This window comes from Bos taurus, chromosome 17 (genome assembly GCF_002263795.3).
Source record: "Bos taurus isolate L1 Dominette 01449 registration number 42190680 breed Hereford chromosome 17, ARS-UCD2.0, whole genome shotgun sequence".
Lineage (NCBI taxonomy): Eukaryota > Metazoa > Chordata > Mammalia > Artiodactyla > Bovidae > Bos > Bos taurus.
Genome location: NC_037344.1, coordinates 61,507,066 through 61,533,013, shown reverse-complemented (window position 1 = coordinate 61,533,013; position 25,948 = coordinate 61,507,066). Strand labels below are relative to the sequence as shown.

Here is a 25,948-nt window from a genome sequence, read left to right as displayed (position 1 = left end):
GTTTTTCCTTATTGTAAACCATGCTGTGATAAATATCCTGTTCAGACATCCTCTCTTAGGTGGATATTGAGAAATAGAATGCTGTATTGTAGTTCTGTTATTCTTAAAGTGAGGAAACTGAACAGGTTAAACTTGAAATCATTTCCAGTATAACTGGGTATAATTGGCATCCACGGGGCCCAGGATTTGTACTATGTCAATTCAAACAGATAACAATCTGACCTCAAAATATAATTAAACACTATTCTGTTTTTACTAGGTTGCTCAGGAAATCTCCAAAGGTAGTGGTGTAGTGGGGAGTGGGCGAGAGTCAAAGTTAGGAGGACATTCTTTTAATGTCCTTTTAATGTCTGTTTGTTTTCAGGTATTATTTGGATTCTTTTGACTTCAGATAGAAATTGTGTTTATCCTTATGGAGGTTGGCAAACCAGTTTTATTTCCATTCGAATGATAAATTCACACATAGAGAAGAGGTATGCATAGTTACAAATTAAAAGACGGAAAAGGATATGAGATTAAAACCCTCCCTCCTGCATCTGTTCCCTAGTTCTCTTGCCAGAGACATGTATTGATTCCAGTCTTTTATATCCTCTTGTCTATGAAAGCAAATTGGCTTAAACATAAATGGTACCATACTGAACACAGTTCGGACGCTTGTCTTTTTCATTTTTTAACTATGGAAAAAATTCAAACATAAACAGAAGTAGGAAGAACAGTATGATAAATCCCTCTGTACTCATCTTTCAGCTGAACAATTACCAGCATATCGCCCGTGCTTTTTCAACTATATGATTGTGTCTTGGACCTGATTCCATTTCAGTTTGTGTAAACTTGCCTCATTTATTTTCATGGTTGCTTAGGATTCTATATAAAGGGGTGCTTCTCTGGTGGCTCAGATGGTAAAGAATCTACCTTCAATGTGGGAGACCTGGATTCGATCCCTGGGTTGGGTGGAGCCTGGTGGTTTACAGCCCACGGGGTCGCAAAGAGTCAGACACAACTCCCGTAATTCACTTTACCAGTGTCCTGTTGATGAACATTTGTATTGTTTCTAATCTTATGTCACTACAAACAATGCAACAGTGTGTATTCTTTTACATTCATCTTTGGGCACATACGTGAATAAATAAGAAATTCCTGGAAGTGAAATTGCTGAGTCAAAGGCATATGCATTTAAAATATTGATATGGAATGCCAAATGGCTGACTAATGGAATTTCATTAATTCTTGCTCTCACTTATAGTTATGAGAGTGTTCATTTCCCTCCATGCTCATCAACATAATGTAGTATCACATCTTTTATGTTTAAAATACACTCTGGTTATGTCTTCAGCCATGTTTTTCAACCAAGTAGTGAGATCTGCTTCAGTTCAGTTCAGTTCAGTTGCTCAGTCATGTCTGACTCTTTGCAACCCCATGGACTGCAGCACACCAGGCTTCCCTGTCCATCACCAACTCCAGAGCTTGCTCAAACTCATGTCCATTGAGTCAGTGATGCTATCCAACCATCTCACCCTCTGTCATCCCCTTCTCCTCTTTCCTTCAATCTTTCCCAGCGTCAGGGTCTTTTCCAATGAATCAGTTCTTTGTATCAGGTGGCCAAAGTATTGGAGCTTCAACTTCAGCATCAGTCCTTCCAATGAATATTCAGGACTGATTTCCTTTAGGATGGACTGGTTTGATCTCCTTGCAGTTCAAGGGACTCTCAAGAGTCTTCTCCAACACTACAGTTCAAAAGCATCAATTCCTAGAAGCTCAGCTTTCTTTATAGTCCAACTCTCACATCCATATATGACTACTGGAAAAACCATAGCTTTGACTAGATGGACTTTTGTTGACAAAGTAATGTCTTGGAAAGTTAATTTAGTAGATAGAAATCAGCATAGGATAGAATAGAACATAACAGAAAACATTGTTAATGGTAACGTGAAGTGTTGTTTTGTCAAACTTCTGCTTTAGCCATGCATCTGGGTATTTGTGTGTGTATGTGAACTGGGTTGTGATGTAAAACATAGTTTTTACCATGGGTCTTGGTCTAAAGAGTTTGAAAAACATTACTACAGTGATGGCAGTTACTTTCTGGACCAAGCTTTTATTCTCAACTCTCACTCTAAAATTTAAAAGAAAAAAACACACAAAAATCCCCCAGATCGTCTCTTTCTTACAGCTCCCCTTTCCCTTTCATCTCTTGTCCTGTCCTTTGAGAAAAATGTACTGATGCAAATTCACTCTCCCTTCTGTCATCTGACCCTACCTAACCTCATGTCAGATGTGAGCTGGTTGGTTTCACCAAAGGGGAGCTATTTACATTCAGAACACATCAGTCTTCCTGGTGAGGAGCCGTCCTGCACAGCACAGGGCATTTAGAATAGTTGCCCCCAGACACTAAGTATCAGGAGCACCCTCTTGGTCACTGCAACTTAAAATAATGCCTCTTCTCCACTTTTCTTAGTTCCCCTTAGGAGCTTGTACCATCCCCAGTGGAAAGTCCTTCTGCTGGTTCTGGGGTGATGGAAACTGGCTAGAGTTCTACTTGAATAAATTAAGTCTCAATCACCTTTGCTTTAAAGTCCTTCCTGGGCTTTCCTGGTGGCTCAGTGGTAAAGAGTCCACCTGCCAATGCTGGAGACATGGGTTCAATCCCTAATCTGGGAAGATCCCACATACTGTGAGGAGCAACTAAGCTCCTGTGTGCCACAACTTTTGAGCTTGTGTGCTGGAGAGCCTGGGAGCAACAGCTAGTGGAGCCCAGGCGCCTAGAGACCAAGCTCCGCCACAAGAGAAGCCACCGCAAGGAGAGGCTTCCTTTGGGGAGAAGCTCTTTGCTGTCTGTGAAGTGATAGTCTGAGGAAATTCTGATGAATTGTTCCGGGCATGTGTATCCACCAAGGCCATGTCAGGAACCAGCCAGGAACAGAGGCAGGAGGTCTGCAGGGTATGAAAGGCAAGATTTAGAGAACCTTCAAAAGGTTGTGCAACAACCAGGAGGCTTGAACCAGCAGGAGGTTAAAGTTCTCGGTATTAAGGGATGAGAGGAGGGAAAAGTTACCTGGATCTTGAGAGAGAAAGTTGTGGAGAGGGCCACCTGACATGGGCAGGCCCGGATGGCATTTGGCTAAGGTACTTGGCCAACCTGTGATGACCCCACTGGAAGGGCACAGGGAAATAAATACACCAGCTGTCTCTCCTCCCATCCTCTGACCTCCTACCAAGACCTCCCATTAGCCAACCCTAATGAGCAAGGGAGTCCAATGATGCAGTCTATATAGCTGAGCCTCCTGTATGCTTGGTCCTTACAGAGCAGGGTGGACAAGGGTGGAGAGTACTCTGAAGGAGAAACAGGTGACTGGACAGTAATCTATCTTAGGGGACAGCAGTGGTGTGGATTGAGAGGCCATGGAGTAGAGTGGTTAAGAACACGGTGCCAGAGGCAGTGTCCCCCTGGGCTTAGGTCTTTCCTCTCCTACTTCCTAGATAGTTGCCTCTCTGTGCCTCAGGTTTCCTGATCTATGAAGTAGGAATAATAATGGTGCTCGGTACATGGTGTTGTGTGAGCCATTGAATGTATTATACAGCACATCAAGTACTTAGACCAGTGATTTGTTGTTGTTAAGCTGCTAAGTCGTGTCTGACTCTTTGCAACCCCATGGACTGCAGCACTCCAGGCTTCCCTGTCCTTCCTGTCTCCCGGAGTTTCTTCAAACTCATATCCATCAAGTTGGTGATGCCATCCAACCATCTCATCCTCTGTCACCCTCTTCTCCTCTTGCCTCAGTCTTTCCCAGCATCAGGATCTTTTCCAATGAGTCAGCCCTTCACATCAGGTGGCTAAAGTAGTGATTGACACGTGATAAATGCTCAGTAAATGTTAGCTGTTATTAGTATTGTCACTGGGACATTGTTCTTCAAGGCTTGTACAGAAAGTTAATAGGTAGGAGAAAATAAATAAGACCTCACTTTGAAGGATGGGGCTTTGCAGAAGCGAAAAGAGGTACAATATAATGATGGTGGAATTGGTTCCCTGGTGTGGAAAAGATTTTTTGTTTCTTTTCCATTATGAGGCTTGACCCCAGCTTTGAAATGTTGATTGCTAGTACAAATTGAGTTTATTTTTCTCACTTTCAGCACTGTCATCTTTTTCTTTTTTAAGAAAAATGATCTATAGGCTGATGGAACATATTTGAATGGAGAGATTAAATTAGCTTTCATTTGCTACTTTCAAATGTTTTAATCCTCTGAAGAGAAAGATTAAAGCTCTTTACAGAGGGGAGGGGGTGTATCACCTTTTTAAAATTAATGTTGATATTCAGCATTCCAGAATCTTCCTTCATTTCTTGCTGTCAGTGGATAGAATTATTTTGTTGCCCCCATCACCACTGGCCATGGTGAAAGGAGAAGTAGGGATTGAGGGAGGGCTGAGGATGCTGGAAAGGAAAGTCAAGTAACAAGTCTGCTTTGTAAAGAAAGGCATGAGGCGGGAATTCCGTGGTGGTCCGGTGGTTGCGATTCCACCTGCCCATGCAGGGCACACGGATTCTATACCTAGTCCGGGAAGATTCCACATGCCCAGGGGCAGCTGAGCCTGCGCACCACTAGTGGAGCCCAAGCGCTCTAGAGCCTGTGCTCTGTGGCAAGAGAAGCCACCGCAATGGGAAGCCTGTGCACCACAAAGAAGAGTAGCCCCCACTCAGCCCAACTAGAGACAGCCTGTCTGGCAATGAAGATCCAGCACAGCCAAAAGTTTAAAAATTAAGAAAAAAAAATGAAGTCATTAGGGAAGGAAAGGGATACAAGGAAGATGTACAAAGCACATCTTAACAAGGGAACCAGCCATGTTGTGAAAATAAATCTTTAGATTGCTGTTATTATCATTTTAGATTGAGTGCCACAGGCATATTAAAAGTGGAAGGTAACCACTGAAAGAATAGAAAGAAACTGTAACTTTCCTATTAGCAGTGGGGAAAACAGTTGGCAGGAGGGGCAGGGGGAGGACCATGCAAAATGCAGGGTAAACAGAAAGCACAAAATAAGAGGGTAGAGCAAAATTCAAATATCTCAATGATTGAAACAGAACGGACTCACAGACTTCAAGAATGAATTTATGGTTACAGCGGGAAAGGCGAGGGGAAGGGACAGTGCGGGAGTTTGGGGTCTACCTGTATGCACTACCACATTTAAAATGGATAACCAGCAAGGACCTACTGTGTAGCACAGGGAACTCTGCTCAATGTCATGGGGCAGCCTGGATGGGAGGGGAATTTGGGGGAGATTGCATACATGTATATGTATGGCTGGGTCCCTTTGCTGTGTACTTGAAACTATCATAATGTTGTTAATAGGCTGTATTCCAATATAACATAAAATTTTTAAATTAAAAAATCTCAGTAATCATAATAAATATAAATGGTCTAAACTTACTAGTTAAAAGATAGAGATCAGACAATTCCATGGTGGTCCAATAGTTAGCACTTGGTGCTTTCACAGCTGTGGCTCAGGTTCAGTCCTTGGTCAGGAAACCAAGATCCTGCAAGCCACTCAGCACAGCCAGAAAAAACAGATGAAAAAAATAGAGAGCTATCAAGATGGAGAGTATGGGGGCAGGGTAGTGGTAATCCAGTGTATCTAACACATAAAAACAGAGAAAAGTTGAAATATGTTTTTCCCGTCAGGGGTGGATTATAATCGTGTCTAACATCTTTTATCATTACTTGCATTTCCCACTTTCTCTAGAGACTTCATAAACAAGGGTTTGAATTAAATGGGCTAGGGAGAAATCAGGAGTGGCAGAGAATAGAAATGAGGGGATATCTATTGAGTCAGGTCTGTGCTGCATGGTTTTGAAAGGGAACAAACTCGTTTAGGATAGAAATGTACATTCTTGCATAGCCTATTAGTCGAATGCTCAGACTATGGTGTCAGACAGACCCGGACTTGAATTCCAATTCATTTAGTCAGTCATTCATTCACTCATTTAACTAATATTTATTGAATATCTTCTATGTGCTAAGAAATTTGCTGGGAGATTGCTTTAATCTCTCCGTGACTTAGGTTCCTCGTTGTATCAGTTATCTGTTCCTACAATAATGTTATGTAAGAAACAATCACAAAACCCCAGGGGCACCTAACAGCAAGCATTTATTACCGCTCACTAGTCTATGGGTAGCCTGGGTGGAAATGCCAGTCGGAGCAGGGCTTGGCTAGTTTTTCTGTGCTATCTTAGGGGCTAAGGGTCTCGGGGAGCTGACTGGTCAAGACTAGCCTAAATGTCTCATCTTCCAGCGGGACACTTTGGGCTTCTTATTGGGCAGGTGTTCAAGAGAGGAAGCAGAAATTGCAAGGCCCTCTGAACTCTAGGCTCTTGACATCCTATTGGACAAAGCAAGACACAAGCCAACCTGATTCCAGGAGTAGAGAAATTGACTCCATCTGTTAATGGACAGAACTGCAAAATCTCACTGCATTGTGAAGTCACATTGCAAGGACTGTGGGTACAAGGAAGGAAGAATTAGGGTCATTTTTTTTGCAGCCAATCTGCTGCAACCATCTTGTTATGCTAGGATAATATTAGCACCTACTTCTTAGAGTTACTGTGAGAATTCGGTGAGATCATTGCATACAAAGCAGTAATTCTGAGCCAGGCTTGCAGGAAGTGCTCAGCAAATAACAGCAGTTTCTGCTGCTGTTGTTGTGGGAATAATTAAGGTTATTATTATTATTGATCTGAGTCCTCCTCATCCCTGGGCATCTGTTCAGTGCAGTTCAGAGGTTCAGATCCCCTAGCTGAGCTTTACTCCTGCATGCCTGATTGCTTTTCCTCTTAATAAAGGAGCAAGTCAGTTGATGGAAAACTTCCTTGATTTTTTGAACACAGGTGCCACTGTGCGTTAGCATCCTTTGGCCATTAGCTGTCAAGGCAGCCAGGGCAGAGATCTATTTAAAGAACAAGTAGGTGCATTTGCTTTTTGCCATCAAAGCTGTGCCAGGGAAAGAGACACATCTGAAACAGGGGCAGGAGGGTCCTGATATGAGACAGACCTTAGTTTGTCATCTGCATTTACTCAAGAAAGTAGAATTAATTGCTTAGTGAGGTTTGGTCTCCTCATGTTAATTAATGATAATACAGCCAGATGTTAATGGTTTGTTATTTGTTTTTATTTGCAAAGGAAGGAGATTGAGCCCTGAGTTAGAAATGCCTCCCAGGTTGCATTTTTGCTAACTTCTATAGTCCTGCTCACAACGCCTCAGCAGGCTGGGTGCTCCTAGTTGAGCTATGAGAATAGGGATCACTGAGTCTTGGTTTTGTTGGGGCTCTTGTTTATTGCCAAAGAATGGCCAAGATGCTTTTCACCATGTGGGATAAACCTCAACGTGCTTGATATTATGGGCCTAACATCAGCCTCCTTTCCAAATGGGAGGCACCAGCATCTGCAAAAAAAAAAAAAAAGCATCTACATTTACGAAGAAGAGCAGAACAAATTTATCGATAGGAATCTCCACAAATTTTAATTTTTTTATAAGAAGGGAAACACCTTCTTTTGAGTTCTACCCTAAGACTGAAGAGCCAGAGATGAAATGTGTTTGTGATTCATCAGAAAACAGACAGATTTTATTTCTCTTATTTTTAGAAGTAGCTGTCTAGGTACTGGGCTCTGTCGAACGAGAGAGAGATTATATTTGGAAATCCTAATTGTGGAGAGCTTTCTTTAAAAAGCAGCCTAATGCCAAACTGGCTCCCACTGATGCTGCTTTGGTTGTTTCTTTTTTCTCTTTAATCCTTCTGACACTTTGAAAGTAGTTCACACATAGAATTAAAAGAATCCATTTTGTCCATCCTTGATATTTGCTTGACTTTGTAGTCACTCTCTAGAAGTCCCAATCTCATCCTCTGGCCCTCACTTGGAAGAGTGGTGTCAGGAAAAATTATAAATTTAATATTTTAGTTGGAACACTCAACTCAAATAGGCTAAAGCAAAAACAAAACAAAACCCAAAAGCAGAAAGCAAGAAAGGAGAATATTGGCTTACATTATCGACAAATGTAGAAGCTTCAGACACTGCTGGTTCCAGGCGCTCAAATAATGGCACCAGTTTCTTACATCGCTCTCTCTTTTACGTAGACTTCAGTCTCAGGCTGGAGAGAAGCAAAAATGCCCCTCAGCAGCTCCGGACTTATATTCTACCAGCTTAGCAATCCAATGTAAAAGTATGCCTTCTTCCTAACAGCACTAGCAAAGTTTCAGATGGGGATCTCATTGGTTTGCATCGAGTCCCATGCCCTTCTCTGTACCAAACACTGGCTATTGTGGCCAATCCAGTAGATTGGTCAGGCTTATGCAGGGGCCAACCTCTGGAGTAGAGGGAGACATCAGTTTCACCCAGACCTCATGGACAGACTATAGGGCAGAAGTGATTTACTTGAAAGACAGTCAGGAGGAGGGAACTGTGTGCTGCTCGGGCAAAGGTAACAGGTGATTTCTGGGATAATGTGCTAGTCTGGGTCCTTCAGGAAGCAGACACTGAGATGGGATTAAATACTGCAGGATTTAATTAGGGGAAGCACCTGGGGGAGCAAATAGCAAGGGAGCTGGGAAGGCTTGTGGAGCCATCAGACTCTGAGTGAAGGGGAGAGAGAAGGAAGATTCAGTAGGAGTGTCCTGGACTCCCAGGCATTGCAAGAAAGTTTCAGCAAGGGTCAGGAGTCCTCTCCTGACAGTCTCTGGCAGAGAAGCCCCATCTCTCCCCGATTAGGCCTGTTTTAGCATTCCTGCTGCATTCAGTTACTGGCTGGGAACAGCCCATGGGAAGCGTGGCCTCGTTTGCACCAATGGATTTGAGAGTGCAGCAGCTGGGGCCCTCAGTCAATTAAGCTTCCTGTAGCCGGAGCTTCGTAAGGCACGTTCTCATGGCTGTCACAGATAATAACTCACATTTGTAAAGTATATCAGAGATTAAAAGGTGCTATAATAGGTCTTAGCTTAATTAATGCCCATGATACAGATAATGATCGTCATCACCTTTTCCTATTTTAGAGATGGGGAAGGTAAGACAGGAGAGGTCATGATTTGTCCAAACCTCTAGTCAGTGAAGAGCTGGACTCAGATCCTGACCTGCCTCCCTATCTATCATCCCCCCTCTGCACTCTTGTTGAACAGCATACCCCAAACTCATGTCCACCTGGAACCTTATTTAGAAATACAGTCTTTGCAGATAGAATTAGCTAGGTTAAGACTGGCCATGCTGGAATGGGGTGGACTGTAAATCTGATGTGATTGGTATCCTGGTAAGAAGAAGAGATAAGGACATAGCCACAGAAGAGACAGAGAGGAGAAGCCCACGTGGTGACAGAGGTAGAAATCAGAGTGATATGGCCGCAAGCCAAGGATTGCCAAAGATTGTCAGCAGCCACTGGAAGGGAGGAGAGAGGCATGGACAGGTGCTTCTCTACAGCCTTCAAGAGACAGCATGGCCTTATGGCACCTCGATTAGGACTTCTAGTCTCCAGAACTGTGAGAGAATAAATCTGCTGTTTTAGCCATCCAGTTGGTGGTAATTTGTTACAGTGACCCTAGGACACTGACATATCCTCTTTTTTTTAAATTTTTTTATTATTATTAATTTTTTTTTTACTTTACAATATTGAATTAGTTTTGCCATACATCAACATGCATCCGCCAACGGGTGTACACGTGTTCCCCATCCTGAACCCCCCTCCCACCTCCCTCCCCATACCATCCCTCTGGGTTATCTCAGTGCACCAGCCCCAAGCTTCCTGTATCCTGCATCGAACCTGGACTGGCGATTCGTTTCTTATATGATATTATACATGTTTTAATGCCATTCTCCAAAATCATACCCCCGTCCCCACAGAGTCCAAAAGACTGTTTTATACATCAGTGTCTCTTTTGCTGTCTCGCATACAGGGTTGTCATTACCATCTTTCTAAATTCCATATATATGCGTTAGTATACTGTATTGGTGTTTTTCTTTCTGGCTTACTTCACTCTGTATAATAGGCTCCAGTTTCATCCACCTCATTAGAACTGATTCAAATGTATTCTTTTTAATGGCTGAGTAATACTCCATTGTGTATATGTACCACAGCTTTCTTATCCATTCATCTGCTGATGGACATCTAGATTGCTTCCATGTCCTGGCTATTATAAACAGTGCTGCGATGAACATTGGGGTACATGTGTCTCTTTCCCTTCTGGTTTCCTCAGTGTGTATGCCCAGCAGTGGGATTGCTGGATCATAAGGCAGTTCTATTTCCAGTTTTTTAAGAAATCTCCACACTGTTCTCCATAGTGGCTGTACTAGTTTGCATTCCCACCAACAGTGTAAGAGGGTTCCCTTTTCTCTACATCCTCTCCAGCATTTATTGCTTTTAGAGTTGTGGATCGCAGCCATTCTGACTGGCGTGAAATGGTACCTCATTGTGGTTTTGATTTGCATTTCTCTGATAAGAGTTGACTCATTGGAAAAGACTCTGATGCTGGGAGGGATTGGGGGCAAGAGAAGAAGGGGACGACAGAGGATGAGATGGCTGGATGGCATTGCTGACCCAATGGACGTGAGTCTCAGTGAACTCCAGGAGTTGGTGATGGACAGGGAGGCCTGGCATGCTGCGATTCATGGGATCGCAAAGAGTTGGACACGATTGAGCGACTGATCTGATCTGATCTGATAATGAGTGATGTTGAGCATCTTTTCATGTGTTTGTTAGCCATCTGTATGTCTTCTTTGGAGAAATGTCTATTTAGTTCTTTGGCCCATTTTTTGATTGGGTCCTTTATTTTTCTGGAATTGAGCTGCAGGAGTTGCTTGTATATTTTTGAGATTAGTTGTTTGTCAGTTGCTTCATTTGCTATTATTTTCTCCCATTTTGAAGGCTGTCTTTTCACCTTGCTTATAGTTTCTTTTGTTGTGCAGAAGCTTTTAATTTTAATTAGATCCCATTTGTTTATTTTTGCTTTTATTTCCAATATTCTTGGAGGTGGGTCATAGAGGATCCTGCTGTGATGTATGTTGGAGAGTGTTTTGCCTATGTTCTCCTCTAAGAGTTTTATAGTTTCTGGTCTTATGTTTAGATCTTTAATCCATTTTGAGTTTATTTTTGTGTATGGTGTTAGAAAGTGTTCCAGTTTCATTCTTTTACAAGTGGTTGACCAGTTTTCCCAGCACCACTTGTTAAAGAGATTGTATTTTCTCCATTGTATATTCTTGCCTCCTTTGTCAAAGATAAGGTGTCCATAGGTGCATGGGTTTACCTCTAGGCTTTCTATTTTGTTCCGTTGGTCTGTATTTCTGTCTTTGTGCCAGTACCATACTGTCTTGATGACATATCCTCTTAAAAGAAGCTGTCACCTCTCTGATTTTCCTCTCTGTGCTATGTGACTGCCCCCACCCAGCCCCATGGGCAGTGCTGATTAGATAAATCCAAAGCCACAGAGTCTGGTAAAGCAAATATACTCCAACTAAAAATCCAGTGATTAAGACCCCACAGTTCCACTGCAGAGAGCATGGGTTTGATCCCTGGTCAGAGAACAAGATCCCATATGCCATGTGGTGCAGCCGAAAATAAATAAAGAAAGAATCTTAATAATAAATAAATTGCACGTTAAATTCCACCCCCAAAAAAACAAGGAAACAAACAAACCCGAAGTCACAGAGTCTGTGGTTAGTTAGTGAAAGTCGCTCTGTCGTGTCCAACTCTTTGAGACCCTATGGACCATACATGGAATTCTCCAGGCCAGAATACTGGAGTGGGCAGCTATTCCCTCCTCCAGGGGATCTTCCCAACCCAGGGATCGAACCCAGGTCTCCCGCATGGCAGGCAGATTCTTTACCAGCTGAACTACTGGGGAAGCCTGAAAACCACAGAGTCTGTGGTTAGTTAGTTAGAAATACTGGATCAAGAAGATTTGGGTTGTATGCAAGTCTAAGGATAGCGTCTGAAAAAGAAACATAGTCATGTTGATATCATATGTCCCCTGATGGGACGTGATGAGAAGGGATTCCTGCTCTAAGTTTATAACTCCAGTCTAATCATGAGAATCATCAAACAAACCCAGATTGGGGAGATGTTACACAAAATATCTGACCAGTACTCATCGGGTGTTTATGTCATGGAAGAAGGAAAGACTGAGAAATTCCCAGTTTGGACAAAGAGATTAAGAGATGAGATGTCTAAATGCAATGTTGGATCCTAAAACAACCAAAAAAAAGACATTGGTAAAATCCATAAAAAGTCAGTTAGTATTGTACCAATGTTAATTTCTTAGTTTTGACAAATGTACCATGTAATGTAAGATGTTAACATTAGGAAAAGATGCATGAAGGGTTTGTGGGGACTCACAGTTCTTCTGTAAATCTGAAATCATTGCAAAATAAAAAGACTTATTTACAAAAATAAATCTCCATACATTTGAAAGGGAATAACACTGATATTTTGCTTCCTAGGTGGCGCTAAGCGGTAAAGAATTCGCCTGCCAATGCAAGAGATTCAAAAGACATGGGTTCGATCCCTGGGTCAGGAAGATCCCCTGGAGTAGGAAATGGCAACCCACTCCAGTAGTCTTGCCTGGAGAATCCCATGGAGAGGGGAGCCTGGCGGGCTATAGTCCACGGGGCCACGGGGACGTGACTGAGTGACTAAGCACACAGCACACAACACGGACGTTTAGTGGTGATTTTTACCACCTTCAGACTGAACGGGCATTCTTTGAACACTTGCTGTTTGCTGAGCTTCTTAATGGGTTCTTTCATATGTTTCAATCCCCCTGTGGTCCTTATAAACAACTAGGAAGGTAGATAAGCTTGCCCCCATTTTACAGGTGAGGATGGAGAAGCTCAGAATCACCTCTCCCTTTCCCTGCAATGAATTGTAGCAATATCAGGATGGGCTGATGAGGAGAAATGACTTTGTGCTTTGATGCCCCTCAAGGTTGACTTGAGAATGACACATAAATTCTTATGAAAAGTATCCTCTGGAAATTATGTGATTCCCCCTAAAAACCAGTAGGCATTTTCAAAATGCAGCCAGATTCATGTTCCCTGTGGCTCTCTCTCTCTCTCTCTTGGTTTCCTGTGCTAGAAAGGGCTGGTGTGAGGTTCCTGGCTTTGCTGCCTGAGTGAGCAGGAATGTCCCACGTGACTGCAGCTTCAGAAGCATCAGCTCTCGGGCAGGAGACTTGCAGCTGGCCTCCCCCACAATCATCACTCCCTTTCTTTCCTCCAAGCCTCCTCCTCCATGTGGGACCCTGGGTGGATGGGTGGCCTGTATTTCTTTCTGCTCAGTGTCTTTGCAGTTTTCTGAGGGTGGTGATGATGGTGGAAGACTCAGTGAGCTTTGGGCATCTAGCCCAGAGGAAGAAGCAACTTTTATCTAGGAAATAAATGGTTGGCAAAAATGATGCCCCCAATCATTCTTTCATTCAGCCATTTATTTAGTATTTATCCTGTTAGGTACATAAGACAGATGTAGTCCCCTGTCCTCAAGGAACAGATATCTGGATGCAGCCAGCAACTCTGGCCTTGGTCTTGCCAGGTGATGATGATCTAGTCTAGGTCCTTCTAAACTTGTCCACAGAGAACAGCATCTGGAAGACATGGGGCTTCTTGCAGAATCCCTTTCACCACTGACAAATTCTAGTTATGATAACTAAGCCTGAAACTTAGGCTGGTCAGATATCTGTCTCCCCCGTGTTTTGGATCACAATGGAAAGAGACAAGCTGTTATAGTGGCCAGATATGTGCAATGGGCACAGAGAAAAGGAGAGTCCAACCCTGTTGGGAGGAGTTGGGGAAGGCTCTTGGAGAGGGCAGTTCCAGGGTCTTCTGTGTTTGCTCAACACAAATATGATACTTAAGAGCATGGGCTCTGATGTCAGACAGAAATGAGCTGAGTCCCTGCTTGATTGCTTGCTAATTTGAGAGTTTGAACAAATATATTAGCTTCTCTGAGCCTCAGTCTTCTCATCCAAAAAAGGGAGATCAATCCTAGGACTTATTTTCCAGGGTTGCTATAATCTCTATCCTGCAAGTAAAGAACTTAGCTAAAATCTTAGGAAATTGCTATTATCCTCCTTCATAAATTCTGGGGGGGAACTACCAGGGATCAGAAAAGAGGAACTATCAGAGAGGTCTCCCTGGAGGAAGTGACCTTTGAGTCTGTAAGCTTGGCAACAGCAAGGATAGTAACACTTTTGCATCCTTCTATATCCCTAGCACCTGGCAATCAAGTTGGCTCTCAGCATGTTTGTTGAGTGAGTAAATGAATGACTGGCCAGAACTTTGAAGGAGGGATGTAAGGTGCACATAGAAGGATCTTTCCAGCATTTCTGTCTTCCCAGGGACTGTAGTTATTCATGGGGTAGCTCAGTTGGTGAAGAATCTGTCTGCAATGCAGGAAATCCCAGTTTGATTCCTGTCAGGAAGATCCACTGGAGAAGGGATAGGCTACCTACTCCAGTATTCTTCGGCTTCCCTGGTGGCTCAGCTGGTAAAGAATCTGCCTGCAATGTGGGAGACCTGGGTTCAATGCCTGGGTTGGGAAGATCCCCTAGAGAAGGCTATGGCTACCCACTCCAGTATTCTGGCCTGAAGAAGTCCATGAACTGTATAGTCCATGGGGTTGCAAAGAGTTGGATGTGACTGAGTGACTTTCACTTTCAAGCCATATATACCATTTTGTACATTTTAAAAATTAAAAAAAAATTTTTTGGTCATGCTATGTGGCATGTGGGATCTACTTCCCTGACCAGGGGTTGAACCTGTGCCCCTTGCATTGGGAGCATGAAGTCTTAACCACTGTACTACTAGAGAAGTGCCTTGTATTTTTTTTTTTAAATATAAAGACTATGTCTTTTGGGGGTTATACCAAGACTATCAGTGTGGGGCTGCTTCACCTTCCCTGGTATGAAATATTTTTGTTGCCATTGTTCAGTTGCTAAGTTGTGTCCAACTCTTTGTGACCCTATGGACTGCAAGCACTCCAGGCTCTTCTGTCCTCCACTACTTCCCAGAGTTTGCTCAGATTCATGTCCATTGTGTCAGTGATGCTGTCTAACCATCTCATCTTCTGCTACCCCCTTCTCCTTTTGCCTTCACTCTTTCCCAGCATCAGGGTCTTTCCCAATGAGTCAGCTCTTCTCCTGTATACCGCAGTTTATTTAAACGACCCCCCTGCTGTTGGATATTTAGGTTGTTGCCAATTTGTCATCATGATAAGCATTGTCATGATGATAGTCTCTGTTACTGTTCAGTCACTAAGTTGTGTCAAACTCTTTGCGACCCCATAGACTGCAGCACACCAGGTTTCTCTGTCCTTCATCTCCCAGAGTTTACTCAAACTCATGTCCATTGAGTCGATGATGCCATCCAACCGTCTCATCCTCTGTCATCCCCTTCTCCTCCTGCCCTCAATCTTTCCCAGCATCGGGGTCTTTTCCAGTGAGTCAGCTCTTCGCATCAAGTGGCCAAAGTATCAGGGCTTCAGCATCTCTGTAATCTCTGTATATTCATCTATTTGTTTCTTTAGGTTAAATTCCTTAAGAGACTTTCAGGGGTCAAAATGGTAGGTGCATATAATTTTTAAGGTTTTGGACACTTTAGTGCTAGATCACCCTCCAGGAAGGCTGTGTCATGTACATTGCTGGGTACCAGTCGGCTAATCTGATTGCCAGCCTGCTTCCCGGAAAAACGGCCTCTCACCATTTCCACAGCACTTTTCACTGCCTTGCCTGCTTGGCCAAATGGGATTGCTGGAGAGAACCAGCCTCTTCCTTTTTCAAGCCTTCCGGATATCTGTCGTGTCATGTTAGGATTACGTAAGTGTGATCTTGAGAAATTTCCTTGGAGGAGAGATGCTCCCAGATGTTGGCGCAAGTACTGGGGAGGGGAGGGAGGGACACTTGGGGCACTGGGGGGTTAGTCACGTGGCATGCCCTCCTTCCCACCTGTCCGCTTCCCTTGACTCCCGTGGAGGTAACCTTGTTCAACCTCTTGCCATCGCACACATGAACAGAAACAAGCGTCCTCTCTGTAGTATGCATCTCGCAGCTCTTTTATAGGCTTGTCATATACTGTTTTGTAATTTGGGGGACATTTTTCTATCTCTCCAGCTGGCCTGTAGCATGGAAGGGTAGAATCTTACTCCTTTCAGTATCCCCAGTATCTGGCAGAAGGTAATGATAAAACAAAAAATAAGATGAGGGTAATAATAACAATAGCAACAACTAATGTGCTGAGCATTTGCTATGTGCCAGGGGCTTCCTTGGTGGCTCAGTGGTAAAGAATCTGTCTGCAATGCAGGAGACACAGGAGACCTGGGTTCGACCCCTGGGTCGGGAAGATCCCCTGGAGAAGGAAATGGAAACCCACTCCAGTATTCTTGCCTGGGAGAATTCCCTGGGACAGAAAAGCCTGACAGGCTACAATCCATGGGGTCACAAAGAGTTGGACAAGACTGAATGACTATCATATCATATCAGGAGCTTCCCAGGTGGCTCAGCTGTTAAAGAATCTACCTGCAATACAGGAGAGCCAGGTTTGGTCCCTGGGTCAGGAAGATCCCCTGGAGAAGGGCATGGCAAGCCACTCCAGTACTCTTGCCTGGAGAATTCCATGGACAGAGGGGCCTGATGGGCTACAGTCCATGGCGTCGCAGAGTTGGATACAACTGAGCAACTAACACTTTCACTTTCAGGTACTTCACAGACTGTATCAAGCCACATATTTTATCTCATTGAATTGTTCCCTTAAACATATGCTGTAGGTATTAGTACTCTCCCATTTTACAGATAAGGATGCTAAGGCTCAGAGAGATGAAATGACTTGCTCAAGGTCACACAGCCAGTAAATGGAAAAGGTGGGACCCAAGACCAATTCCCTTTCAGTCATTCTTCTAGGTGCTTGGTGAGTATCTAAGTCACTTCGCGAGGAGCCAACTTTCCCTTTGAGTGTGTGTGTGCTCAGTCGTGTCTGACTCTTTGCAACCTCATGGACTGTAGCCTGCCAGGCTTCTCTGTCCATGGGGTTTTCCAGGCAAGAATATTGGAGTGGGTTGCCATTTCCTACTCCAAACTTTCCCTTTGCTTCCTCCCTGATACTGGCTGGTGAATGGAAGATACCAACAGATATCTGTTCTCAGCAGAAGCGAGGAATCTGGTTTATCTAAGAGGAAAGCCAGACCAGGGTTTGAGAGGGTCTTCTTGGATGTGTGCTTTGAAAGACCTCACAGGATACAGTCCTGCCTCTCCTGCCCTCCCCACTTTCAGTCAGAGTGCCTGGGATCCCTCCATTATGGATTCACTCTTAAAAAAACAAAAAACAAAAAAACCCAGAGCTTAAAGCTCCTTGTGAAAATGTGGATTCTCCCAGCAAATGTCAGTCCCCTCCATCCTCCATGCCTTAGTGGGCGTCAGGACAGCTGAACTTCTTTCTCAAGCTGCTCTTCCTCACTCAACTCTTCTTTCCACTCGTCCAAATTTAACCAGCCTAAAATCTCACTCAGGCGAGTTTCCTGGCCTCTCCTAGCTTGTTCTGCTCTCTCCCTATAGCCAGCAACTCTGGTATTGATCATCTTGGAGGATAATCTAGCCCCAGTTCTTCTAAAATTGTTCAAAACTAGCTGTATCTTGAAGTTACGGGGCCCCTTGCAGAATCCCATGAACCACTGCCATATCCCATTTACAACTATACATGCAATTTCAGGTGGTCAGACACCCTCTTTCTGAGATTTCAGTAAAATAAAAGATACAGATACTAAACATTCTAAGAATAACTCACTTATTCAGCACTGCATGTGTTCTAAGCCAGGCTCCTCTGTCCATGAGGATTCTCTAGGCAAGAATACTGTAATGGGTTGCCATTCCTTTCCCCAGGGGATCTTCCCAAGCCAGGGATCACACCTGCTCTCTTATGTCTTCTGCACTGGCAGGCGGGTTCTTTACCACTAGTGCCACCTGGGAAGTCCACGTGCAGAACTGACAAAGTATCAAAGTGCTCTGGGCCCGAGAACTTTGAGACACTCAAGACTGAACTGTGTTCTTGAAGCAGCCAGTCTGATGGGAGAATTGGTTGTAATGTATGCTGGACCCAGGGAGTAGGCTGTATTTCAGGAGCTCATATGATGGACTAACATATGGTTAGGCTTCACTAAGTGTTATTTATTTGTTATAGGCAGGAGAAGGGAACGACAGAAGATGAGATGGTTGGATGGCTTCACCAACTCAACGGCCATGAGCCTGAGCAGGCTCCAGGAGTTGGTGATGGACAGGGAAGCCTGGAGTTCTGGGGTCCATGGGGTCGCAAAGAGTCGGATACAACTGAGCGACTGAACTGATTTGTTATAGACCAGGAGCATATTCTGGAGGGGGCCTGGGAGTGCAAAGATTCTGCCTTCTTTCTTTATTTTCTTGTCATTAGATCATGCTTCTGGATTTCCTGGAGTAACTGGGGCTCCCAACCCCCACCCACGAGAGATGCAGTTGCTAAAGGTAGTGGGGCAAGGCAGTTAGGTAAATCTAGCATGCCTAGAGGATGGATTCAGGGCAGATAATGCGATTGAAGTGCTGGAAATAAAAGAGAAAATCAAACCTATTTTTGCCTTACATTGCTTCAACTTAAGTGTACTTGCATAGAAGAAAACATTATGTCACTACTGGAAATGAAAATACAATTTTTTTTTCTGATGCACTTTAAAATAAATATATAACATTTAAACCTTAAAAAAAATTTGTCTATAGGCCACCTAACATAACACGACCCTTTTCGCCTCAGCACAGCATGTATCGCCCTTTGGAAAATGCCTCTCTTCAACAATAATCATCATCACTATAGTAACAATAATAAGCAAAGATGTTACACATGGGGTTTTCTATATGCCAGGCACGCTAAGGGATTTACATACATCAGTTAATGACAGCCATATGAAGAGATACTGTTACAATCTCCACCTGACTCACGGGAACACTGAGACACAGAGAGGCTGAGTAACTTCCTCCAGGCCACACAGTTTGTGTGTGGTAAAGCCAGATTGGAGCCAAGCTAACTTTACCCTAAAACCTGGCCTTTTACCCATTTCATTGTACTGTCTCTGCTGACGTGCCGTCTTCCAGCACCAGTAGTAGTTTGAGGCTGGACGTTTAACTGCACTCCTTGAGGTAAAAATGAGCCTAGTTAAGCACCCAGCACATAGTAGGTGCTTAATAAATAGTAACTGCTATTGTTTTAGAGTATATAACACTCATCCACATTCATTAGCTCAATGAAATGTCCTAGCCACATTTGCAGGTAGGTGGGAAGGGTCTTGCAGTCCCATTTTACAGTTGGTGAAACAGGTTCAGAAAGTTCAAGTGACCTACCCAGGGTCACACAGCTGGTGAGTGGGGGAAGCCCAGGATCAAGCTCATAGCACCAGAAGGCAAGTCCAAGTTTCTTTCCCCTAGAAGTGCCTTGCCTGATAACACCGAATCGACTGGTTAATAAGTAATACTTGTTGATTTGTTTTAAGTTTATCTTGTCAAGTCCTGCAGCATCTCCCCTGTACTTAGCCATATTTTCTCCAAAGGGCTAATGGGCTTTCCTAAGATTTGTCCCTTTCGTGGTGGGACAGGATCTCCCAGGGCACAAAGCAATTGTTGGAAGAACCCAGCAATTCTCTCTCCCTCTTCAGCTCTTTTTCTTTTTCTTGCTCACTTGTCTCTCTCCTCCGTCTACTTGTTTTGTCTTTGACTTATCCCCTGTAGTGAGTTGTGCTCCTGGAAAGCTGCCCTGTGACATTTCTTCTCTTTTGTGGTCCCATTGATAGCATTTCCCTGGAGGCTCATAAAAAAAGAGAAGGAGGGAGTGAATAAAGCATGTCGTGCCCTGCCAGTGCCATCCAGCAACAGAGCTTGATGGTTGGGCTGTGGCTTTGAGCATGAATCTTCTCTCTTGTAGGATCTGCTTCTGTGTGCACTCATGTACAGTCATGTGTGCACATGCACACCTGCACACATATGTACACTGTATTGTTTGGAACAGGCAGTGATATGACTGAAGCCCTGGGTCCTCTGGCCAAGAGGGGGCTCAGGTGTGATTTCTGAGGCTGATTTGCCATGGGTTTCTTATTGTAGGGTCCTCCAGCAAACTTGCTGTATGGGTTTCCTATGGCTGCTGTAACAAATATCAACAAACTTGGTGGCTTAAAACAACAAGGATTTATTGTCTTACAGTTTTGGAGGTCAGAGTGCTAAAATCAAGGTGTTGGCAGGGCTGTGCTCCATCTGGAACCTCTCAAGGAGAATCTGTTTCCTTGCCTTTTCTAGCTTCTAGAGGCTTCCCTGATCCCTTGCTTTGTGGCCCCTTCCTCCATCATCTGGAGAAGGAAATGGCAACCCACTCCAGTATTCTTGCCTGGAGAATCCCATGGACAGAGGAGCCTGGTGGGCTGCTGTCCATGGGGTCACACAGAGTCAGACACGACTGAAGTGACTTAGCAGCAGCAGCCTCCATCTTCAAGACCAATAACACAGCTCTCTCTCTCTCTTCCTCCCTCCCTCCCTCTGTTTCTCTTTATTTCTGTCTCCCTCTCCTCCTTCCCTCTGCCTCCATCTCCCTCTGCTCTCCCCACCTCTCTCAACCCTCTACTCCATTATCACCTCTCCTCACTATTCCTCCTGCTTCCCTTTCCCCTTATAACACCGTAGTGATTACACCAGGTCCACCCAGATAACTCAGGGTAATCTCTTTATCTCAAGATCCTTAATCATACCTACTAAGTGCCATTTGCCACATATGGTAACATGTTCACCACTTCTGAGGATTAGCACATGGACATTTTTGAGGGCTGTTATTCCGCCCCACTTGCCAAGTGAAATGGGAACATTTACTCTTTCTGGACAAACTCAGCACCATTTCTCTGGGAGACAGAAGAGCACATGGCCCCTGAGACTGACTGTTCAGATTCACATCCTGCCCTCCCCATCTCTTTCTAGCTGTCTTACCTCAGGCATATCACCTGGGCTCTCTGTGTCCAGTTTCTTCATCTCGAAGATGGGCATATAATGCAGCAGTACAACCTCATTTTGCTGTTACAAGTCATGAATGTTGCTGGGGTGATAAAACATGTCATCTGGTGAATCATACACACATAAAAAAATGGAAGCAGCAATTTTAACTAGGATGTCATATAGCATAATAGTTATAAACCTCGGTCCAAATCCCAGTGGTACCATTTATGAACTAAAGGGCTAGTTGTTTTAGGCCACTGAGTCTCAGTGTTCTCATTTTTTAAAATGGAAATAAAACAATTGCCATCTTAACACACAGGATTGTTGTGAGGATGACATAACAGCATGGTCATACAAGTCGCCCAGCACACAGTGGGCAGCTCTTGTTACAGACACCACCACCATCACGACTGTTTGTCTATTCTGGAGGTGAGGGAGAGTCTAACGGACTGCCTCTGGCCCCAGGAGCACAAGGACAGGCCAGGACAACTTGCTGAATCCAGGGCCCTGAGAAATCCCTTTGCAGTGCTCCATCCTCGAGAGGATCAGAGTCTGTCTGGGCTTAGTTAGCCTTGGGGTGTCTGGTGTCTAGGCATCTTCCTGCTGCAGAGTTGCCAGAGCTTACAGCCGCAGCTGGTTCTCTGAAGGAAGAGTTTTCTCCAGAAGCTCTCAGAATGGAAGAAGGATTTGAAGATGGTGACCAAGGAGGTAGGGAGGCTGGAGGCAAAATCTGAGAAGGCAGAGCTGGTTCCTAGATGGCATGGTCACGGGAAGGTGCAGAGCTCTGGTTTCAACCATATTATTATTTTTTAATTTTGCTGCAAAGCTCTGTTCCAATGAAGGCTTGGGCAGATGCCCAGTATGCAAAACATTTAAAAGTGCAACTTCTCAGGTTGAAAGCAGGGGTAGAGGGGGGTGGTGGAACTCAGGCCAAACTTACACTCCAATAGGGGCCTCTTGAGAGGGGGCCAGTTTGAGAAAAAACTAGCAAGGTAGCAAAAACAGAGGCCCTGGAATCAGACAGACCCAAGATTTGCATTTCTGTCTGTGCCACTTCTTGGCTGTGTGAGCTTTGGGGCTTTACTTCACCTGAGTCTCAGTTTCATCAACTGAAAATGGGACAATAATAGCACCCACCTTGTAGTTATAAAGATTGGAGTTAGCAACCATAAAGTGCTTAATACAGGTGGCAGATGTCTAGACATTTAGCAGGTGGTAGCTATTTTTGTTCCCTAAGGGTGATCTGAATTCATGACAGACCTTCCCAGAACATGTGCCTAATGCCAGGGAAGCTGTGAGGTGGGGGGAGATGGGTAGACATTCCTTGGAACTGGGAGCCAAAAGACCTGGGAATTAATTGGATTCTGATTCCACCATCAGCATCCTATGTGGGTTTCTTGAATCAGTCTTCAGATGTCTACTGAGACATGTACCTGGTACTGTTCTAGGCACTGGAACACAGGCCTTGGCATCTGAAAGGCCTAAGGTCCAGACTCAACTCTGCTACTTTCTATCTTTTTGGCTGTGGGCAAGACACTGTCTCTCTCTGTTCCTCAGTTTCTCCATGTGCAAAATGAGGGCATTGAACCTGTGTCGTAGGATCTTTCTAGAAAAGATTCAATGAAGTTCTGCCAAAGAATTGTAGAGTGCATTTGAACTTGACTCTGAGAGAGGCATCCTGAAGCATGGGCTTTGGAATTATACAACCCTGGATTTCAATCCTCAGAGAAGATAATGGCACCCCACTCCAGTACTCTTGCCTGGCAAATCCTATGGACCGAGGAGCCTGATAGGCTGCAGTCCATTGGGTTGCTAAGAGTCGAACACGACTGAGCGACTTCCCTTTCACTTTTCACTTTCATGCATTGGAGAAGGAAATGGCAACCCACTCCAGTGTTCTTGCCTGGAGAATCCAGGGACAGCGGAGCCTGGTGGGCTGCCGTCTATGGGGTTGCACAGAGTTGGACACGACTGAAGTGACTTAGCAGCAGGATTTCAATCCTATGTCTGACATTTCTGGTGTAACATTATGCAAGAGACTTAACTTCTTGAGTCTCGGTGTCCTCAACTGTAAAATGGGAGTAATAATAGTTCCCTCAAAAAGTCATGGTAAAGATTCAAGGAAATGACACATGTAAAGTCCTTAGCCAAAGGGCTTGTGTGTAGTTGGTTCTCAATAAAATGACAGCTGCCATCATCATCATCACCACCACCATCACCATCATCATGATCATCGATAAAGTGAAGCTCTAAATGGTCTCTAAGATCCTCATATTTTAAGCCCTACTTTTCAAGGAGGGGATTAGGTGACGAATGTGGTAGCTCACTCTGGGCCCTCTCAGTGGGACTGTCTAGAGGAAGGTCCCCAGTAAAGAGGGTTCTAATTCACTTTGCTGAGAAGTTCTAAACAGATCCTGGTCTATTTGAGATTTCCTGTCCTTTCCTCCCAACAAGCAGGAATAAGACTCATTGAGATCTGGAATGTTGGAAACCATGGGAATCAACTTCTCTCTTTTTTAAGGAATTATATATTTTGTTTATTTACTTATTTATTTTTTGCTGTGCTTCTTTGCTCCACGCGGGCTTTCTCTAGTTGTAGAGAGTGGGGGCTATTCTTTAGTTGTGGTGTGCGGGCTTCTCATTGCAGTAGCTTCTCTTGTTGCATCACACAGGCTCCACACATGGGCTTCAGTAATTGTGATGCATGGGCTTAGTTGCCCCACAGCATGTGGAATCTTCCTGGACCAGGGATTGAACCCGTGTCCCCTACATTGACAGGCAGATTCTTATCCACTGTACTACCAGGAAAGTTCAGTCAATTTCTCTTTATGTATTTCTCCTTTTAATGATTTTATTTTCTTGTCTGTATAGTGATTTCACTTCAGAAGATGAATCTGGGTCTTTGGGGTTTAGGTCTTTGGCCATGGCTCAATTGTCTGATTTAGACCTTTTATAATCTCCCAACTTCATCCCACTCAAACCATGAACTGAAAGGTGAGGCTGGCATATACCATTCTGGATTGGCTGTCAATTCTTTTCTCCTTCTGTCAAGACATTTGAATCACAGGACAGATTATGGATCATGGGGTTATAGCAGCCCACAACTTGGATGTTCTTATTGTTGCCTTCTAACTTCTTGCATAGTCATATGCTCATTTTATGCAAGACTTGGAGATGTTAAGTGACTTTTCCAAGGTTGTATGGGGGCTCGACTTGGTTCCAGAAACCTGTCAAGCGCTTATTCAACTAAGCCATCCTGCCCCATAGAAATTTCCATTTCCTAAGCCTCATCTTCCTGCCCTGATTTTCAAGGCACCTGAGGTATAGGTCAGAAATCTGCAGTAGTGTGGGTGAGGACAGGTCAGCTAGGCTGACTTGGTGGGGAGGAGCCACTTGGAGACTCCCACACTGGGGTCAAACTCTTTTCTGAGGGAGCAGTGAAAGTCTGGGGGCGTATGTGGAAAAGGGGCTGTAAAGTTACAGCTTCTTTGCTTCGAGAGTGAACGACAAGATTAGAACAAGTGTGTGGTAGGTAGGCTGTCACTGACTTCACTGTGTGATGTCAAGAAGTCCCGTTCCCCGCCCCTCCCCCCCCCCCACCTCCCCTGGACTCTCCCCCTTTTCTGCTCTAACCATCCAATTACTTAACTTCGCAGCCTGAGGGTTCGCTTCCCGCCCATCCCTCCGCCGCCGCATTATAGCGCTGTCCGCGGTGCTGATCGCCAATCTCCCGATTGCCATTTCCACCAGCTAGGATCTCTGGTGCGCCCAGTCTCACCTCCCGGGCTCCCACCCCTCTTTCTCCAGGTACCTCACACATAAATCACGGAGAGGGAAGGCAGACTTGGCTCCCCCTGCTCCGGGAAACTGCTGCCCCCTCCCTTGCTCACATCGGGTTTTGCAGCAGTGGTGGCAGCCGCCACTGATTCCCGCACCGGGGAAGCAATTGATTCGTCTACTGCCAGCAGCCCCGGAGTTGCCTACGCGGACGACAGAGAGAAAGAGAAAGAGACAGAAAGGGAGAGAGGACAGAGAGAGAAAGAAAGAGAGATTCACAGAGTGAAAACCTTCATCCATGTGGAGGGCAGGCTGAGGGAGCCACTGTCTTTACCTTGTCGACTGACTGGTCTGAGTTTTCTCCTCTTCCGGCAGTGGTATTTCTTTTCATCTTGGATCTTCGTGATTTAGGAATAGTTGCTCTGTGTGTGTGTGTGTGTGTGTGTGTGTGTGTGTGTGTGCGCGCGCGCGTGTATGCGTGTGCGTGTGTGTGTGTGTGCAGTTGCTTTGATTTTATTTGGGAAGAGTAGGAAAGTCAAATGAACAATTTTCTTTCAGGCACCTCCGCTGAGCTTTCAAACCAAGTCATCCAGAGTTAGCATCTTCCCACCCGTCAGGGAGGAGAGGAGTTGGCAAGAATTTGGCTCACCCATTCCCCCTGCAATCCTCTGGTGTCTTGGTAAGTGATATTCTTCTCAATTGTGTAAATGGGCTAGGGGTATTGGAGTCCCAGTTGCAACGAGGTGTGTACATGACCTGGTGGGATAGAGGTTAGGTGGGAGGGAAAGGGTGCTGAGGAATGACCACATTTATTTGCCCACATTCTGCAGTGTTTGATTGCCTAAGCAGCACCCCAAAGCCAAATGAGATTTCGGCTCACTGCCCAGGGTGGGGGTAAAATATGCTCATGTTTTAGGCAATGCAATCAAAATTGTGGCTTCTGCCCAATTTGTCCTCTCCCTTGCAACAGAAGCTTCTGAAAGTAGCCAGCAGTTCTCTGAGTGAATTAACCCTTTGTGGTACTGGCCAGCCTGGCATGGACAGTCTCTGGGTATTCTGATCTAGTGGGTGGGCACCCTGACTCTGGATGAGAGAGGATCACTTATGGCTGGATAGTTAACCCTTGTTTAGGGTAACGTAGGCATGCTAAGTGAAGCTTGCCTAGGAGCGGGTGCAGAT

General features: G+C 44.6%; 1 protein-coding gene across 6 annotated transcripts in view; it reads left to right on the top strand.

Annotated features, from left to right (window-relative positions):
• The window catches only part of RPH3A (rabphilin 3A), a 293,036-nt gene that overhangs the window by 167,251 nt on the left and 99,837 nt on the right, over positions 1–25,948 (top strand). For 4 of the 6 annotated variants that reach the window (XM_059875879.1, XM_059875878.1, XM_059875880.1 and 1 more), the window contains one exon: positions 25,328–25,448. The gene's annotated coding sequence lies outside the window, so the exon portion shown is untranslated. The other 2 variants (XM_059875877.1, XM_024977012.2) reach the window with 2 other exon arrangements.